Below are 14,428 nucleotides of genomic sequence, written 5' to 3' on the forward strand. Positions count from 1 at the left end.
ATGACACATTTTTACTTAAAAATTATGTTAATCCCAAATATTTGACAGTTAATTAGGTGAATTTTGTTCACATTAAGATAATGGGCATGATTTAGCAATAATTAAAATGTGCATGCTTAATTTAGATCCTATCCAGATTAAATTAAAGGTTCGTAATAACTTGAGAGAGCTTTATTACCTTGTATAACTTTTAGATTTGTGTGATTAAATTGTTTCAAACCTAATTTGTCCCTATTACTTAGCATAAAATCTAAGAAACCCTTAGTTAAATATGATATTGGTAGTATGCATGTTTTCTAAGTAAAATATTCTGAAAGAACTTAATACTGGTTTCAAAGTTAATGAGAGATCGAGTTGCCATGGAATATTTTCCAGAACATCGTGAGCATGATGAAAATGAACCAAGTCAAATGTTGTAACTATTCTAGCCTATTTATGTTATTTTTGTTAAAGCTTGCAAATTTTCTGCTAAATCCACCTCATACATTTTAATTATTCATCACACTTAGGTTAATTTCCATTTAGGATTTTTTTGTCTAGGTATTTAATTCTACATCAATCACTTATTAAAATTATTGTGTTTGTTTTTCTCACCAATTTGTAAAAAGTCAATTTTGTAGAATATTGATTAACATATACAGTCCCTATGAAGATGATAACTCTTATACCTATTACTTGATAACGAATGTGTATACTTGCAGAAACCCCAGCATTACAAGTTTTTGGTGTCGTTGCCGGGGAGTGTTGCCTTAATCATTTTTGTGAAATTATTATTTGCAATTTTGTTTTTATTTTATTTTTTTCTTTTCTAACTTTACTAATTAATTTTTTATTATTTATTCCTTAATTTTTTTGTGATTTTACTTTTAGGTGTTTATGAGCATAGATCAAATCATCGATTTATTACTTGTAGACCCTGAAATCAAGCGAACATTTAGACAATGAAGGCGAGAAAGAATAGCCCAAAGACAAGTCATAGAAATGGACCTTAGAAATCAAAATGATGTTCACAATCCAATCCTTATTGCTGATGATAAGGATCGAGCTATAAGACAGTACGATGTGCCCCTTTTTAATGAGTTAAATCCGGGAATTAGGAGATCGAAGATCGAGGCACCGTAGTTTGAATTGAAGCCTATAATGTTTCAGATGCTTAAACCCATGGGCCAGTTTAGTGGAATGCCCATAGAAGATCCACACCTCCACCTTCGAGCATGGCTTAATTTGTTGCCACCACATTCAATTTCAACATGGTAAGAATTAGCTAAATGCTTTTTGGTAAAGTATTTCCCACCTAGCAAAATTGCTAAGTTGCGGAATGAGATAAACCCTTTTCAACAAATGGATAACGAATCCTTATACGAGGCATGAGAAAGATTTAAGGAGTTACTTCGTAGATGCCCTCACCACGGGATTCCACATTGCATCCAATTGGAGACATTTTATAATGGTCTCAACACAAACATAAGGTTGGTGGTAGATGCTTCTGCAAATGGTGCTCTCTTATCAAAGTCTTATAATGAGGCCTACGAAATCATCAAGAGAATAGCCAGTAACAATTACCAGTGATCGACAAATTGAGCAACTTCAGGAAGACGAGTAGCCAGAGTGCATGAAGTAGATGCCCTTACTTCACTCTCAGCTTAGATATCTTCTATCTCTTCAATGTTGAAATAGTTTACTACTAACGATTTAAATCCTGTTGCAGCCCAATCACCAAGTCAATTCAAGGTTATTTTCTATGTATACTGTCGGGACAATCATCTTTTGAGAATTGTCCATCAAATCCCGAGTCTATTTATTATGTAGGAAATCGACACCAAAATAGAAGTGGACAAGGACCACAGTCCAACTTCTTTAATCTTTCATGGCGAAACCATCCAAACTTTTCTTAGAGTAAACAAAGGAAATAGGCTGAACAACACTTACATGCAGCATAGACTAAGTCAATCCCAAGGGTTTAATCAATTCCAAAACCACCACAAGCTGAATCATCTAATAGTTTAGAGAATTTGTTGAAGGTGCACATGGCGAAGAATGACGCCTTAATCTAAAGCCAAGCAGCAACACTAAAAAATTTAGAGAACTAAATGGGTCAATTAGCTACAGAGTTTCGTAATAGACCGCAAGGAGCCTTGTTGAGTGATACAAAAAATTTAAGGAATTGGAGTAAGGAACATTGCAAGGTAGTTTTTTTACGAAATGGTAAGACTTTGGAACCCAAGGAAGCTGTGGTTAAAGATGAACCTACTGAGAAGGAGGAAAGTCAACTAACAATTGAAATTCCTGTACTAGAAGAGCTAGAACTTACAAAGTTTGATGAGGTAAAATATAAACTAATGAATTCTAATAAGCTAACACCAGCTTTAGATGCATATTTATCTCTTCAGAAAATTTGTCCAGTCTAAACCAAAGTTCCATCACCTCTATATCCTTAAAGATTCCAACAACATAAGTAGAAACAAGATGTGCAATTCAAGAAGTTTTTGGACGTTCTAAAAAACCTTCACATCAATATACCATTGGTGGAGGCCTTAGAAAAAATGCCCAACTATGTCAAGTTCATTAAAGACATTCTATCCAAGAAGAAGAAAATCAATGAGTTTGAGATGGTAGCTTTAACAAATGAGTGCAGTGTGTTCTTATAGAACAAGCTTCCTCTAAAAATGAAAGACCGTAGAAGCTTACTATACCCTATAATATTGGAGAATCTTACTGTGGTAAAGCTTTATGTGATCTTGAAGAAAGCATCAACTTAATGCCGAAATCTATTTTCAAGATGATAGGAATAGGTGAAGTAAGACCCATAACTATGACACTCCAATTGGCGGATCGATCTTTGGCATATCAAGAAGGAAAGATTGAGGATGTTTTGGTATGTGTAGATAAGTTTATTTTTCTTGTTAATTTCATTGTATTAGATTTTGAAGTAGATAAGGAAGTGTCGATCATCTTGGGGAGACTTTTCTTAGCCATGGGAAGAACGTTAATAGACGTGCAAAAATGTGAACTTACAACAAGATTTCAAGACAATCAGGTAACATTTAATGTTCTTAAAATGAAATTTCCCGATCCTATGGAGGAATGTTCAGTGATAGAGGATTAGAAACCTTAGTTTCTATGGAATGAGAGAATAATTTTGTAGATGACCCATTAGAGAACACTTTAGGGTCTGAGTCATTGGAAGATGAAGAAGGTAATGGAAGTATGGCTTTGATGAAAGTCAATCCGATGGACTATGTTCAACCAGCATGGTTTGAACCATTAGGATTGGAAGCTTAGGAATACACACAACCAAAGTTGACAATCAAGGAACTACCTAAACTTGAACTAAAGGTACTTTCTTCCCATTTGAAATACATTTATTTGGGTAACTGTTCTACTTTGCCTATTATTGTTTCAACATAAATAAAAGAACATCAAGAGGAGTAGTTGATCGGAGTTTTAAAGAAATTTAAAAAGACAATCGGCTGGACCATAGCTGATATTCGAGGAATAAGCCCATCTTAAAGGAAGGCGAAAGACCTAGAATTGATGGGCAAAGGAGACTAAATCCAATCATGAAAGAGGTAGTTCAAAACGAAGTTATCAAATGGTTAGATGCGAGAATTATCTACCCCATCTCAGATAGTTTATGGGTAAGTCCAGTATAGTGTGTACCAAAGAAAGGTGGAATCACGACTGTCGAGAATGAATGTAACGAGTTAATCATGATGAGGACAATCACGAGTTGAAGAATCTATATTGACTACATAAAATTAAATAAAACAACTCATAGATATTTGGGATCTAACCAAATAGTTGTAGCCCTAGAAGACCAACACAAAATGACTTTTAATTATCCATACGGTACGTTTGCTTTTAGGCGAATGCCTTTCAGTCTATGTAATGCACCTGCCACATTTCAATAATGCATTATGACAATAATTACTAATACGGTAAAAAATTTTGTTGAGGTATTCATGGATGATTTTTCTATTTTTGGTAACACTTATGATGTTTGTCGAAACCATTTTTTGAAAAACAAAATTTTTAGGTTGTCGACTTTAAAAAATGAAAATTGGGAGTCGCCAAGCTGTCGAAACCATTTTTTGAAAAAGAAAATTTTTAGGTTGTCGACTTTAAAAAATGAAAATTGGGAGTCGCCACCAATCTTTTATTGAGGTGTGATTGGATCACCTGAAAAAATGGCTTTGGTCTACGAGTTTTAGAAAAACGGATCCTGGAGTCGGTTACGTACGAGTAAGGATTAGCACCCTCGTAACACCCAAAATTGGTACCTAGTTAATTAATTAATGTCTTAATGTCGAAAATTTGAAAAGTATAATCCTTAGCACAAAACTCTTAAACGTTACGTATTAAAACCCTTATCATTTCAGAGAAAGAAAATGCCACACCCAATGCGTTAGGGCACGACATTCTAATTTCCTCAAAAATGAATTAGGCCAGAATACTCGTGTAATAAAAATTTAAAAGAATATCAATTTATTCAAGATTTAAGAAATCGCGGCCCAATACGTTAGGGCACAATTCCTCTCAAATCCCAAACTCGGAATATTTCCTTTATTATTTTTAGAAAAAATCTTTATTTCGAGAAATCAAAGCGTCACATCCAATACGTTAGGACACAATGTGTTGAATTCCCAATAATGAGGTCTTATTTTTGATTAAAGAGAAATGCTCGATTGTTAGATTTAACGAAGAAAATCGGAACCCAATACGTTAGGGCTCAATTTCCTTGAAAATCCTAAATACGAGCATTATCTCAATTTTGAAAATTTTCTATTTTTAAATTGAGTAAAAGATGATGTAACGTTATACTATATGTATGTATAAATGTCACAATAGCAAATGCTACAATTGTATAGAAATAATATATAAATGGTAAATAAATGAAATTAATATAAATAAATAAATAAAGCAATGAAAATGTAAAAATATTAAATAAATGAGCAACGTAAAGCATTCTTTTAGAATATAAATGCAAACACAAATAAATAAACAAGTGAGGGACATAAGCAAAACTATAAAGTAGAAAAATAAAGGATATAAAGTATGTATATAATATATCTATTGAAATTATGAAAAATAAAAGACATATATAAGGTACGAAGATGGATTATAAAATTTATAAAATAATATGTATACACAAATTATAATAAAAATCTATGTAAAACTAGGAATATTTAAAATGTAAAGAATATATATAAATGCATTAAGACATTTGCAAAAATAATAAGAAAATAAATATATGGATATATGTATATATTTAATTTTGAAATAAATGTTCACGTGTATATATAGATTATGAAAATAATAATGATTATGTATATAAATTATAGAAATAAAAATAATAATTACACCGTTTAAATTAATTAATTCCTAAAAATAACAAAAAGAGGACTAATTTGAATTAGAAATTGAAATATGGGGCCAATCCACGAATAAACGGAGACTGGAGGGCTCTATTGAACACGCTAATAATTCAGAGGGGCTGGAAAGGAAATTACCCCTTTCTCCTCCAAAACAGCGTCGTTCAAATAGGATTAAATTGAAATCGAAGAAAAATTAAAGGGGTAAATTTTAAGAATAAAAGAAACTTAATTGTAAAAATATTAAAGGCAGAGGGGCTAAAAGAGAAATTTACCTCTCCACTTAAAAGCACGCGGATCCTCCCCGGGTCGGGTCACGCGCGAGGGTCATGGAGTGATACGGCGCCGTTATGCTATTATTATTAAAAATAAAAGATTTTCTAAAAACATTTCATTTCTTTTTTTTTAAAGAATAGGAAGCAAAGGGGGAAACTCTCTGCTAGGGTTTTCTTTAACCCAAACTCTCTAGCCGCCACAACCACTTCGGCAAACCCGAATCTCCCATCCGGTTCCAATTTGGCAGCAAACAGGGTTTCGTCTTCCTCCACCAGGTAAGTATATTCCCCTCTTTTACTCTTTTTTTGCTTTGCCAAGGAGAAATAATAATAATAATAATAATAATAATAATAAAAGAAAAAAATAAAAGAACACAGTAGAGAAACGCAGAGAAAAAAGAAAAAATGGTAAATCACCTTCTTTTTTTAACTGTTAATCATTTTTTTTCTTTATTGATTTTTTTCCAAAACCGGATCTCCCCCAATAATGTATCCTCAATGGCTTTATATAGCCATAATAAAAATATAGAAATAAAATCTTGTTTACATTGATTTGATTCTCAATCTTTTGATTTCTTTCCATTACATTGATTTGATTCTCAATCTTTTGATTTCTTTCCATTCTTGTTTTGCTTCCTTTTTGTGTGCAATCAAGATTCGGGAGGCTGCTAGTGCGAAGATCCGGTTCTGGCTGAAGTTCATCCTAGAAACCCTAGGGTTTCGATTGTTTGGGCCACTGGATTTGGGGTTTGGTTTTGGGCCTTTGTTTGATTTGGGCCACATAGGCTCGTTTGTAATTTGGGCCCTTTTGACCGGGGAAAAAATAGGGTATTACAGCTGCCCCTCTTTACTCGTTATCGTGTAACAGGAACAGAGCGAAGACTTAAAAATGCCCAATTTTGCCCGGTTGTGCTGGATCTCGGTACTCTTCTTCTTCAAGTAACCTCATTCTCTCCTACTGCATCTTCTACTCTACTGCAATGTCAAGGAGATAGGATTTGTACGTTGTAGTTTCTCAAAATTTGCTATTTTTAATCTGCTCCACTGCAACTTCAGGGAGATAAGACTTATAGCTTCAACTTGATCTTCTGCAGCATAAAGATGAATTTCGCATCTGCTCTACTGTAATTTCAGAGAGATAAGATCCATCATTTTAATCCGCTCCACTATAACTTTAGAGAGATAGGATTTGTTTACTTTCAACCTATTCCACTGCTGACCAAGGAGATAGGATTCTCAATCTTCAACCTATTCCACTGCTGACAAGGGAGATAGGATTCACAATCTTCAATCTATTCCACTGATGCCCAGGGAAGTAGAATTACTGGATTCAATGTACTCCGCTGTAACCACAGGGAGGTAAAATCTGCTATCTTCGACCGCTCCGCCATCGCTAGGAGATAAGATCTGAAATTTTCAATCTATTCCACTGTTGTCCAGGGAAGTAGAATTATTGGCTTCAATGTACTCCACTGTAACCACAGGGAGGTAAAATCTTCCATCTTCGATCTGCTCCGCTACTGCTTAGGGAGATAAGATCTGAAATCTTCAATCTATTCCACTGTTGCCCAAGGAAGTAGAATTACTGGCTTCAATGTACTCCACTGTAACCATAGGGAGGTAAAATCCGCCATCTTTGATCTACTCCACTACTGCTTAGGGAGATCAGATCTGAAATCTTCAATCTATTCCACTGTTGCCCAGGGAAGTAGAATTACTAGCTTCAATGTACTCCCCTATAACCACGGGGAGGTAAAATCTGCCATCTTCGATCTGCTCCACTACTGCTTAAGGAGATAAGATCTGAAATCTTCAATCTATTCCACTGTTGTCTAGGGAAGTAGAATTACTGGCTTCAATGTACTCCACTGTAACCACAGGGAGGTAAAATTCACCATCTTCGATCAGCTCCGCTACTGCTTAGGAAGATAAGATCTGAAATCTTCAATCTATTCCACTGTTGTCCAGGAAAGTAGAATTACTGGCTTCAATGTACTCCACTGTAACCACAGGGAGGTAAAATCCGCCATCTTCGATCTGCTCCGCTACTGCTTAGGGAGATAAGATCTGAAATCTTCAATCTATTCCACTATTGTCTAGGGAAGTATAATTACTGGCTTCAATGTACTCCACTGTAACCACAGGGAGGTAATATCCACCATCTTCGATCTGCTTCACTGTCGGTGCAGGAAGGCAAGATCTGCTTTTTTTTAACCTGCTCCGCTGCAACCTAGGGAGGCAAGGCTGATGTCTTTGATCTGCTTCATTGTCGGTGTAGGAAGGCAAGATCTGCTCTTTGGGGAACATGACCTGTATAATGAACTTATCTATGCCTAATGATTAGGATGGCATAAAATGAATCAAATGCTCCTAACTAGACATGTGTGGATGGTGTTTGCATGAATGCAAAATTTTATTTTTTTCTGAGAATAATCCCGTTTAGGTTGTCATTACTCAAAGTTTATTAAGGCTTTCTGGCTGACGTGCTAAAACGCCTTCTTGCTTGAATGGCTTTTCTGAATAAACATTTAGCCAGGTTGCCCCCACTGTGAACCTCCAAGTTTAATCCATTGGGGCGTAAAAATTCAAACCATTATTCTCCCACTGTAACCCAAGGGTATATAGCTTCTTCAATCCTCTCCTATCACAATTCAAGGATACAGGATCTAACTTTTTCTAGTCTTTTACACCATTCCCAAGGTATCGTACCAAAGGCTCATGCGCAAATGAAGGCTTTCTTCTCTGAGGTAACCTCTTCCTATTGTCTGGTGATCATTACTTGCTTGTTCATTTAAGCTTTGTCACCAAACTGACATCTTGTCATATTGTTCAATCAATGTTTTTGACAACAAAATCTCAAGAGAAAGTCTTAATTTAGACTCTTCCTTCTCAGATTTCCAGCCTTTAAACTTGGTGCTTTCTAAACAATAGTCCTGTTTCAGGTTCCTGTATTATTTAGAAACTTCTAGAGTAATATGCAAAACCTCCATTGTGAAAGTTTTATTAGTCCATTAATTATTATTCCAATGCAACATGTTTGCGAAAAGGTCATAACAATGGATAAGAATAAAGTTAGTTCTGAGCATAGCTCGAAAGGAATAAATTATCAAAAATAGTAAAGAAGGATAACAAAGAAATTGATTGGGAATGTGTATCTTGGAAAAGAATGAAGTATTCCAAGAACAACAAATTCAACATAAATAGTATAAAAATTGGGTGCCCTAGATATCGCAGCTTGAGCTTCTCTGTACAAACTTTCTGAAGACCATTCTGAGTTTGACATGAGTTTAGGAGATCTACAACGCTTTGTCGATGCCCCAAGATGTCGCCTACCCTTTCCTATTGGTTCAAGTATAACAATATCATCATATGCCCCAATTTGATCAAAATTTAAGTTGCTCGATCCTCATGCCCCATTCTGATCAATATTTGAGCCGCCCTTTTTGGGTTTTCAACTCAAATCCACATTTGGTTTCAAGGCGTCCTTTGCGGATTTTCACCTTGGCCTCTCCTTTTTCTTTTTCTTTGTTTTTTCCTTTTTCTTTGCTATTATTTTGAAATATTTTTTTGATTGAATCTGAACTCATAGGATAAGGCATGCCTTTTTATCCCTTCTGATCAAAATTGACACTTTTCTAAATAAGGCATTCTACATAAGGTCCTTCCCAACTTGGGATAAAGTTTTTTTTTCATGGGATGGGTCTTCTTCAATACCAGGTCCCTCTTGAGGAATTTTCTAAAGCGGACCTTTTTGTGAGCTTGCATCATTTGCTTTTGGCGCATTTGACCATGATGGATAACTTTGAAAATTCATTTTCAATCGAAATTGGATCCAAAAAACTTAGAGAGAAAGAATCTTGTCTTCAATCGGCAAAACCGCAATGGACCCAAGAGAAAGACATTGCCCCGGTAGATTTTTTTATCCCATTTTTGGCGATATGGCATTAATCATGAGCAGAATGCAAACTTTTGATATTGTGCTGTTATTCAAATTTAGTACATTGTCAGATATAATTCTTTTGGCATTCCATACTGATTCTTCACGAATTTGCTAATTGTCAACTTTGTGACATTGACATTTGAAGTAGCTTCCACCCATTTAGTAAAGTAATTGACGACCACAAAGATGAATCGATGATCGTCAGACTCTTTTGGCTAGATTGACCAAATGACCTTCATGCCCCACATAAGGAGAAGTCGTATCCCAATGATTCTTTGTAGGGTAAGATTCGTTTCTCGACTTGTTCTACCATCCTTAACAGGTCCGGAAATAGGCTACAATCTATGTCATCTTCAAAGTCATGAGATCCCTCTAAACACATGTCTCGCTCAAAAGGAGATTCTGAGTCTGTAGCAGCGTCACTCATGTCGTTGATATCCAGGGACCTATAATAAGTACAAAAGAATATACAAATAATGTATGAATTTGAAAATGATTATTTGTACAATATAATTATAAATGTGGAAGAAAATCCAAAAGAATGAAAGAATAATTATTTAAAAAGAATTGGCTCAAAAATGAATGCAAAGATGTATTTTATTAGAATAATAATGTTCAGACATGAGCCTATTTCACAAAGGAATTCCTATCATTTTTAGGCTAAAAACAAAAAGAATGTTCTGAACATTACTCTAAATAAGCTCTAAAGACAACAGAGATTTCTTCCACAATCCAATTATTTTGAACACTCCCAGATTTATAAGGGCGGATATCTAACAAGGTCCCCCTTTCATTTGTGTCTTCATTGATGTGCACACTTCCCAACATCTCTTCATATATCCCATTCACCCACATTATCAAATATGATTGGGTAGCGGATTTTCTGCACTGGATGAATCACCAAATTTGACAACGCCTATACTGATAAGCCTTTCCACCACTTTTTTAAAGGTAATGCAATTTTCTATAGAATGCCCCGTAATTCCTGTATGATAATCACATTGTGCACTTACATCATACCATTTGGGATACGGGGGCTGTGGAGGCTTCACATGTAAAGGAGAAACAACATGCGCATTGAATAAGCTTTGATACAGCTCCTTGTATGACATTGGAATTGGTGTGAACTGGAGCTTTTCAGTACCTGGCTTCACACCTAATTCTTGTCTTGATGAACCCTGTTGATTAGCAATCAATTTGCCGTACGTATTCATGCTGTTCACCTCATTTTCCTTTTCTTTTGAGGCTTGCCTTCTGTTATTTCCTCCAGCATCAATCTCTCTGCTTCTTATGGCGCTTTCAATCATTTCACCATTCATGATTATGTCAGAAAAGATTTTTGTTGCACTCCCTAACATATGTGTGATGAATGGGGCCTTCAATGTATTAACGAAAAGCATCGTCATCTCTCTTTCTAGAAGAGATGGCTGAACTTGGACGGCAACCTCCATCCATCTCTGTGCGTATTGCCTAAAACTTTCACCAGGCTTCTTCTCCATGTTCTGCAGAGTAATTCTATCAGGTACCATGTCAGTCACATGGCTGTACTGTTTTAAGAACACCTGTGCTAGATCTCTCCATGAATTAATCTGGGTACGGCTCAATTGATTGTACCACTTGGATGCTGCCCTTGCGAGGCTATCCTGGAAACAATGTATTAGCAGTTGGTCATTATTAACATACCCAGTCATCCGCCTACAAAACATGGTAACATGAGCTTCGGGGCTACTAGTTCCATTGTACTTCTCAAACTCTGGCATTTTGAATTTGTAAGGGAGTACTAAATCCAGAACTAGGCTCAATTCTTTAGCATCCATCCCATAGTAGCCTTCCGCACATTCCATCGCTCTAAATTTCTCTTCCAGCCATTTATACTTTTCCCCTAGCTGTCTTGGCAATTCATCATTCATTTTCTCCTTTCTAGCCGTCTCATCGAAATCAGGGATAGCAGGATTAACAAGGTTGGCTCCGGGGTTAAAGCCTGATCCTGTCTGAAGATTCATTGGCGTTACAGCGTCACCCTGAAATTGCTGAGGATTAATGGTAACAGAGGACCTACGCGGGTATATCTCAACTTGCTGGGAGGTAAAGTCTAGAGGATAGACAGGTCCCTCATTGTCTCCTTCTTCAACATTGAGCACAGAGCCTTTTCCTTTATCAGTTCCCTTGTTGAACCATTGAGTTAACTGGGCCATCATACTCCCTTGAGATTCCATCATTTTGTCTATCATTTTTTGCTGCTCATTCATTTGCTTTTGAAGCTGCTCCTGCATTTCCTTTTGGGACTGTTCTAGCCTTTCCATCATTTGATCCATGTCTTTAGTTTTCAAACGAGTACCGTAGCGGTGTTTGGTAGGTTGATTGGTTTCCAGATTAACTGAGGAGTGATTTAAATTAATTAGAATCTTTTAGTGGACTTTAATGCTATGATATCATGTAATGCGAATGCATGAAATGAATGCATAAAGAGACGTTGATTCTGATTCAATTTCATTTAGAAAACTTTACTAGAAAACAAATCTCTTTACATAAAATGGATATTTATATGGCCTTGCCCTCATAGGTGGAGATATTCGATCCTCTTCTTCATTCGAGCATTAAGATAAATCTCACGAACTCTTTAAAAAACGTCTCTTCTATCTCCTTTTTTGCACGATCCAGGTCGTAACTTGTTGCTCACTCATCCTCGTGATACTAGTTGGCTTCTCTTTAAGAAGGTTCAGCAGCTCTCAAATAATCTTTGTCATCTTGAATCCTTGGGCAACGGAGCCATAGTCGTGTAGTCTTCCATTAAATTATCATCCTTCTCTTATCACGTGTTCTTGGACCATATTCAGACAACCATATTGTCATCCACTTTATCAAGAAACCCATTTCCTTATGACAAGCTCTCTATTTAGCAACTGAACGTGAATCAACACCTCCTTTTTTATGATGAAATGTCATGTCATGTCATGCAATCAAAATAAAACACAAAAAGCCAGTATCGAATATAAACATAGAATATAATCAAGAAAGAGTAAAACACCTACTAGGATATCTACTAGGGTTTAGTATAGTTCTACCTAAGGTGGATTCCTAAAGTTCACTATATGAAGTTCGGCTTCTAGGGCAAAGGTACCCGAACCAGCAGATTCCTCGATCTTCACCCATTATAGGCTCATATGGACTGAGTTCAGTTCAGGGGAATACATTTCCCTATGCCTGCACGGAGATGAAAATCTCACGAAGACATAGGTACGGATGTATCCCAAAAGCAATCCACTACCCTACACGGAGGTGAAAACCTCACGAAGGCATAGCTTCTCACTCCCACTTAAAAGGGTAAAATTGTTCAGCTCGTGGAATGTATAATGCAAACAATATTTAAACAAGAAGATAATGAAGGATGTCATGAGTTTTTTTATAAAAAAATATTTTCTCGACTATAAGACAAGAATTAATCAACTTTGTGGCTCGACGCTCTTAAGTTCCCCAATGGAGTCGCCAAGCTGTTGAAACCATTTTTTGAAAAACAAAATTTTTAGGTTGTCGACTTTAAAAAATGAAAATTGGGAGTCGCCAAGCTGTCGAAACCATTTTTTGAAAAATAAAATTTTTAGGTTGTCGACTTTAAAAAATGAAAATTGGGAGTCGCCACCAACTTTTCTTGAGGTGTGATTGGATCACCTGAAAAAATGGCTTTGGTCTACGAGTTTTAGAAAAACGGATCCGGGAGTCGGTTACGTACGAGGAGGATTAGCACCCTCGTAACGCCCAAAATTGGTACCTAGTTAATTAATTAATGTCTTAATGTCGAAAATTTGAAAAATATAATCCTTAGCACAAAACTCTTAAACGTTACGTATTAAGACCCTTATCATTTCAGAGAAAGAAAATGCCACACCCAATGCGTTAGGGCACGACATTCTAATTTCCTCAAAAATGAATTAGGCCAGAATACTCGTGTAATAAAAATTTAAAAGAATATCCATTTATTCAAGATTTAAGAAATCGCGGCCCAGTACGTTAGGGCACAATTCCTCTAAAATCCCAAACTCGGAATATTTCATTTATTATTTTTTAGAAAAAATCTTCATTTCGAGAAATCAAAGCGTCACATCCAATACGTTAGGACACAACGTGTTGAATTCCCAATAATGAGGTCTTATTTTTTATTAAAGAGAAATGCTCGATTGTTAGATTTAATGAAGAAAATCGGAACCCAATACGTTAGGGCTCAATTTCCTTGAAAATCCTAAATACGAGCATTATCTCAATTTTGAAAATTTTCTATTTTTAAATTTGAGTAAAAGATGATCTAACGTTATATTATATATATGTATAAATGTCACAATAACAAATGCTACAATTGTATAGAAATAATATATAAATGGTAAATAAACGAAATTAATATAAATAAATAAATAAAGCAATGAAAATGTAAAAATATTAAATAAATAAATAAGCAACGTAAAGCATTCTTTTAGAATATAAATGCAAACACAAATAAATAAACAAGTGAGGGACATAAGCAAAACTATAAAGTAGAAAAATAAAGGATATAAAGTATGTATATAATATATCTATTGAAATTATGAAAAGTAAAAGACATACATAAGGTACGAATATGGATTATAAAATTTATAAAATAATATGTATATACAAATTATAATAAAAAATCTATGTAAAACTAGGAATATTTAAAATGTAAAGAATATATATAAATGCGCATTAAGACATTTGCAAAAATAATAAGAAAATAAATAGATGGATATATGTATATATTTAATTTTGAAATAAATGTGCACGTGTATATATAGATTATGAAAATAATAATGATTATGTATATAAATTATAGA

General features: G+C 35.1%; 1 non-coding gene across 1 annotated transcript; it reads right to left on the reverse strand.

Moving 5' to 3' along the window:
- Positions 1 to 1,309: 1,309 nt before the first annotated feature.
- LOC128039410 (small nucleolar RNA R71) lies at positions 1,310 to 1,415 on the reverse strand. The gene has a single exon (XR_008193912.1). It is a non-coding gene; the product is annotated as a small nucleolar RNA R71 (small nucleolar RNA).
- Between the last annotated feature and the right edge of the window lie 13,013 nt (positions 1,416 to 14,428).

The sequence above is a fragment of the Gossypium raimondii genome, chromosome 2, assembly GCF_025698545.1.
Source record: "Gossypium raimondii isolate GPD5lz chromosome 2, ASM2569854v1, whole genome shotgun sequence".
In the NCBI taxonomy this organism is placed as follows: domain Eukaryota; kingdom Viridiplantae; phylum Streptophyta; class Magnoliopsida; order Malvales; family Malvaceae; genus Gossypium; species Gossypium raimondii.